We start from the raw sequence: 6000 nt of genomic DNA, 5'->3' as shown, positions 1-6000 counted from the left end.
CAGATCTTGTTCCTAAATTTATGTCTCTGCATGCAACCACTACAATATGTGTTTTGTATGCTTTTTCCTGAAAGCCTAATATAGTGACACGGGTGACACAGCTTGGACTCTTCCTTTCATGTATATTACCAACTCGAACTGCAACCTGCTGGCAGATATTTCTTAAACTCTAAAATGAGGGTCTAACCTTCTCTTCTTTTTCTTTTTCTTCTCTGTTACCTATAATCTTGATTTGACTCACACAAAAGTGACACAGTGGGACATCCACTCAAGAAGACTTTGACAACTAACAATGGACGCCTACCTACATGGAAGCTGACTGGTGGCGTTTATAGCGAGAAAATGTATTAAAGTTTAAAGATGTCACGTATGTTAACTGATCGGTGTTGGTCAAAGGAAATGTGCCCAGAGTCATATCTGTTAAGGTGAGCAAGTTACACAAACACACACAGTCAGGACAACAATATCAATGAAATGACAAAAAAGAAGAAAAGAAAATGCATTTGTCTAGAAACACTGAAATCATAACGTTAGACATTGCTCCAGGTGACTTGGTTCTTGAACTGTGAGACCCACTAGAAATTATAAATAGGGCAACAAACTAATCAGAGGACTGGCATGGTCTAGTGACTACAAAAATTAGAACAGGTGAGGCCCAGGGTCAAATGTGACTTCACCATGAAGAAGAAGAAGAAGAAGAAGAAGAAGAAGAAGAAGAAGAAGAAGAAGAAGAAGAAGAAGAAGAAGAAGAAGAAGAAGAAGAGGAATTGGTTTTTATACCCCACTTTTATTTTTCGAAAGGAGTCTCATAGCAGCTTACAATCACCTTCCCTTCCCCTCCCCACAGCACCTTGTGAGGTAGGTGGGGCTGAGAGAGTTCGGAGAGAACTGTAAGTAGCCCAAGGTCACCCAGCAGGCTCCATGTGTAGGAGTGGGAAAACAAACCCACTTCACCAGATTAGAATCTGCCTCTCATGTAGAGGAGTGGGGAATCAAACCCGTTCTTCAGATTAGAGTCCACTGCTCCAAACCACTGCTCTTAACCACTACACCATACTGGTGTAGACGTTACCATGTTATTTACATTTGAAATTTATTTTTTATCCTGGCTAACACTCACAATTTAAATGTTTTAAAAATATGAACTCCTTAAAAGAACCAAACCAAACTGACCACAACAGAGTGCTTTTGGAATAAATGCATGTCAAAATAAAAAGGGCATTCCCTGGTACCTGAATATTAGTAGCAAGGATGACAGCCAGACCTCAGGGGATGGGATGGTCCAAAAATGAGCTACTACAACAAGAAGGCCTTATTGCTGGTCAGCAGCCTCCTCATCTCAGATGGCAGGAGATCCTGGGAAAGGCCTCCAAGCAAAGTCTCTTTAAACAGGTAGCATAACGCAGCAGTAAGCTGTTTTTCTCACTCCTAAACCCAGGCTGTTTAAGGCTTATAAATCCAAACAGCATTTTGAACTGCAGTTGGAATCAAGGCAGGTCTCTGCAATATAGCAATATGTTCCCTGTGCCATGTTTCTGGCTGAGGCAAAATTATATAGTAAAAAAGACACTTGGAAAAAATGTACTTTGGCTAGGCCTTTGTTAGCATCACTATTTGTAATGCTAGGTGTCACCATCAGAACATGTGCAGTGCCTTTAAGCATGTGCAGAATGCTTCCACTGAGTGGCCACATCCAGCCACCACACATCTAAGATTGGAGAGCAGGTTATCAGGTCAGTGGCTATGAGTTTCATATAGGAGTGAACTTCTTCAGTCTTTTTGAAAGTTAACTGCTGTCCAGCTGGAATTTAGTTTTTAAGAATCTGGAGGTTTTAGTCTATGTACCAGAGAAAGCCCTCCAGAAGATGAAAAATTCCAGCACTTTTTTTTTCAAAAATCCAAATGGTTTTTGCTGCCACCATCCATCACTGAATCAGTGTAATTCCATCCAGCCTGCCAACCCTTCTGGCTGTAGAGAGAATTTTTCCATGTGGGATGGGATATTAAGGCAATGAGTAGCAGTAAAGAAGCACTTACTTTGCTTAAAGTACAGCCTGGCCTTATAAAAAGCCGTAGTAAAACCCAGGTACCAGGCAATATTAGCACCTGCTGAAGAGATGATTGAACAATTGATACGATGCCACAGCAGTAATGGTACAAATATATGGGTACACCAAGGCACAGCGCATTCTTATGATGCTTATTTTGCACTGGATTATCCAAATTCCTCTTCTCCTGTTCAGCAGATGCTGGTTTCCATTACCATTAATTGACAAGATCTGAGCCAATCAATTGCACTACCGTGAGTTTGGATTACACTTCCCAGTATTCCAGCAGAAGACAAGCTGCACAGTCCAGGCTGGTGGTTTTTGACCCATGGGTCTGGATTGTCAGTTGAGTCATGGAGCATCACTTGCTGGCCTGGGTCATGAGTAGCCCTTCCCCGCTTATTTTTGGAAGGACCTATTGGTGCCATAGCTCCTGCCTAGGGTTACCAGGCATGGTGTGGCAACCTGTGGAAAATAGGTAAGGCAGGAACTCATGGTTTGGGGGGAGGGTGATCAGCAGTGCAATGATTTCACTTCCAGGATGACCTGCAAGTGATGTCAACACACAGAGGGTGATGCTCTAACCATAGAGTTTTGGGCAAATGCTAGAGCATCACCTGGCATACTGACATCACTTATGGATCAGGCTGGCAGTGACATCATCACACCTGGGACTCTGATCATGCACCCCTCATTTCCCCAGGCATTTCCTCCCACCACCCAGCTGCACAGTGGCAGGCAATGGAAGCTGGGGAGAGAGATCCCCCACCCAGTGTGAAGATGAGAACCCTATTCCTGCCTTTGCACAAATGCTAAGAGAAGAAACAGGACAATGAAGGGAGGTCACTCAATAGCTCTGACCATTGGCTTGTACCTCCCTATGGTTCTGCTCCTGATGTTCTACCTGCACTTCTTCTCCAGCTTGGTCTCTTGTCTGGCCTTCTTATCCTCAACTTGGTCTGTTGCCTGGCCTCAACACAGACGAGGTCATAAATGTGGATCCCGTCTTTTGTCATGGACTTGCAGAACGGTGGATCCCATTATGCCATCTTGGTCTCAAAGAGGGCTCCTGGCTCTGGAAAGGTTGAGGCCCAGGCCAAACAACCCACTAAGACTCTCTAAAATTCCGGTGGGACCCTGTTATCAGTTTAACCTTGTCTTTCAAGCACCTCTTCCCTGCTGTGTTTATTGCCATAACCAGCAACATAGTAAGCAATCAAAAATCAACACCTCTGCACCATTACCTAAGGTTAGAAAATTAGTACAGAAACAGGCTGATAACAATGTGTAATGACAATAGTATATTGAATGTAACAATGTGCTACCAAGCCAATTGTATATGTACAACGAAGTATTTCTCAGTCCTAGGTATATAACAACGTGCTAACAAACCAGTTGCATATATATAACAAAGTATTTCACAGTCCTGGTACAGTAACAATCAATCCGAGGTCGATGTCTTCAAGTGAAGAAGGGTAGAAAGGGATACGATCATTTCAATTGTTCCTCAGTCCCGTTTATATATTGATGTCAAAATGTACTCATTTCAATGTAAGCTTCTGTAGCTTCCCAAAAAAATTTCTTAGACTTTTAAGTACCATATATATTCGCGTATAAGCCGAGTTTTTCAGCCCAAAAAAAGGGCTGAAAAAGCCGGCCTCGGCTTATACGCAGGTAAATACGGTAGTGGAGGGAGGGGGAGGGAGGAGGGAGGAGGGAGGGGGCAACTTACCGCCGCCGCCATCGCCGCTGGGCCCGCGCGGCTTCCCCTGGCCAGGAGCACCCTGTGAGGGCCTCCTGCAGCCGCAGGAAGGCCGTGTCGCCATTGCCGCCCGGCGCGCCCGGCTCCCCCTGCCCAGGACCGGCCTGGGAGAGCCTCCTGCGGGGGGCCCACCGCCGCCACCGCCTTCGCCGGGCCTGGAGTGAAGGTAAGCCTGCTGGGAGGGGAGGGGTTATAAGCCGAGGGTCGGGTGCCTAATTTTTCCCCATTTTTGGGGAGAAATTAGGCACCTCGGCTTACACGCGGGTCGGCTTATACATGGGTATATACGGTACCACCCTTTTAGGGATAAAGTTGCAACCATGTGTATTTTTTAGCTTATCTATTCCAACATCAGGATATCCATTGAAACAAGGTTGCACAGACAAATTTACAGTTTCCACGTTCCCAAATGGGATACAAGTTGTAGCAGCAACACGGCAGCTTTACAGCATTATGAGTCAGTAATAAACAGTTTTTAAGTCAATTGTTGTTTCATCTCAAGGACTCTGGAATGAAGAGATGCTTGAAAGATAAATCTGGGAATGGACAGATGGGTCTTCTATTTTTGTAACTTAAGATCCTAGTTAAGCTCAGAAGTGTTCGTTTCTTCATGCTGTTCTCACAACTTAATATTCCTCCTATCTGAAAAGTAAATGTGGGATTATCCCATTTGTTTCTAATGCTTTGGCTTCTTTTGGAACTCTGAAGCAAGCCGAATTCATGCTCTAATATGTATATGTATCTACTCTACATGAAAACAGAGAGGCTCATGTCATGACCATAATTCAATTAAATGGTTTGTTTTAGAATAAGTGATTTTGTAAAAAAGAAAAGAAAAGAAAAGCACCAATATCCAAACCAATTCCTTGCAGCAGTTAATTGCGTTCCAGAACAGATGAATTGTGAAAAAAAGAAATATTTTCTCTGAACAAACTCCTCTTAAAAGTGTTTTTCCTTTGCATGCAACCAAGAAAATGCCCAGGATAAAATAAACTTTGCTTGTTTTAGTTTCTACTCAATTACCTGTTAATGGAAAAAAATCTGGTCCTACTAATAATGAGGCAGAAATGAGATCACTGTTCTTGAGGCCTGGTTTGTCAGGGACGCTTGCAACAAGAAGTGCATTTATCTGCCTTTCTATAACCCTTTTCAAGCCCTCTGGTAAAGAGCCTAAATTGAACGGCCAGTTTAGGAGGAACTTGGAACCTGCTCCAGGTTTCGTAGGCCCCTTGGGAAAAGGAAAATTATTGTTGGCAAGCCATTCTGGCTCCAAAAGTTGATCCAGTACCTACCCCCACTGCTTGCTTGTGCAGCAGCAGTAGAAGCAGACAGAGCTAAGAATTTTGTTATAATTAAATAAAAGAGTGCTGATTGGTTGGCTGAAGGTGGTCTTGAAACTGGTGTTTAAGGCAGCCGAGAACAACAGCTGCTATTCATAGGAAGAGGCAGAGGAGCTCAAAAGCTGCGCATTTTCATTCCAAATTTAGTCCCCACCTACCTAAAAATGCCAGGTCACTGTGTTCTAAAAGTATCACCTGCTTAACTCTTTTGTACTCTGTATTTTTGAACATGGAGAGTGTCTTTCAGATGTACTATTGGGAATCCAGTGGAAAGCAACATCTTCTTCACAAGGGGAAAGAATGAATTTATCTGGTCAGATGTGCCATCCAAAAGTAATAAATGGGATTGTCTGCAATATTTTTTCTTTCTACCTTGCCCATCTACCAGGAAATATATATATATATTGATTAGCAGCCAAGCAGGACATCAAACACATGTAAATGTTCCACAGATATGAATAGCCCTCCACATTACATGACAGATTAGTGTGTGCTTTTGGTCCAACTGGCTGCTTGCGTGGATGATACTAGGGAGCATTGTTGACTTTGTTACAGAACCATGGAGAATCCTGGGGCCTTACTGCACAGAAAGCTCAATTCCCTTCAAATGAGTAAGTCTGGGTGATTTCAATATTTACTTCCCCAAGCCTCAAAAATTCTAGGTAGGAGTCCTAATACGTTTCTTCAAAGACTGTCAATGTTATCCTTTATTCATTAATCCCATTTGCCACAGAAGAGAAAACAAGTAGATACATGACATTTAAAATGCGATGCTATCCACCGGCAAAGCACTTTCCTCAATAAATGTTCCTCACGAGTGTGGTCCTTTTAAAATGTTTTCTCTTATGTT

Source organism: Euleptes europaea, chromosome 5 (genome assembly GCF_029931775.1).
Source record: "Euleptes europaea isolate rEulEur1 chromosome 5, rEulEur1.hap1, whole genome shotgun sequence".
NCBI classification, from domain to species: Eukaryota; Metazoa; Chordata; class Lepidosauria; order Squamata; family Sphaerodactylidae; genus Euleptes; species Euleptes europaea.
This window is presented reverse-complemented; position numbering follows the sequence as displayed.